Source organism: Sinocyclocheilus anshuiensis, unplaced genomic scaffold (genome assembly GCF_001515605.1).
Source record: "Sinocyclocheilus anshuiensis isolate Anshui unplaced genomic scaffold, SAMN03320099.WGS_v1.1 scaffold1685, whole genome shotgun sequence".
In the NCBI taxonomy this organism is placed as follows: domain Eukaryota; kingdom Metazoa; phylum Chordata; class Actinopteri; order Cypriniformes; family Cyprinidae; genus Sinocyclocheilus; species Sinocyclocheilus anshuiensis.
In genome coordinates this window covers 225974-226479 of record NW_015540951.1, presented here as the reverse complement: position 1 = coordinate 226479, position 506 = coordinate 225974, and the positions used below count along the sequence as shown (strand labels likewise).

Genomic DNA, 506 nt, shown 5'->3' with positions numbered 1-506 from the left:
CATGGCTGTATTAGATCAAAAGGGTGCTTCTACTAAATACTGAGCAAAGGGTCTGAATACTTAGGACCATGTGATATTTCAGTTTTTCTTTTTTAATAAATCTGCAAAAATGTCAACAATTCTGTGTTTTTCTGTCAATATGGGGTGCTGAGTGTACATTAATGAGGAAAAAAAATTAACTTAAATGATTTTAGCAAATGGCTGCAATATAACAAAGAGTGAAAATTTTAAGGGGGTCTGAATACTTTCCGTACCCACTGTATCTATACATTTGATTTTGCTGATTATGAATTTTAGGAATAGGCTATATTTGATCATCAACTACCCAAATAGCCTATATAATACAACAATAAAATATAATAGGGCCTACTATCTATCTATCTATCTATCTATCTATCCATACATTGCCTACATTTGAGATGCATTTTAGGAATACATTTTTATCATCAACTACTCTTTATCTCTCCCTCTCTCTCTCTCCCCCTCTCTCTCTCTCTCTATATATA

General features: G+C 32.4%; 1 protein-coding gene across 2 annotated transcripts in view; it reads right to left on the bottom strand.

The window, feature by feature from the left end:
* The window catches only part of LOC107689946 (myelin-oligodendrocyte glycoprotein-like), an 18144-nt gene that overhangs the window by 17107 nt on the left and 531 nt on the right, over nucleotides 1-506 (bottom strand). The gene's annotated exons all lie outside the window — the stretch shown is intronic.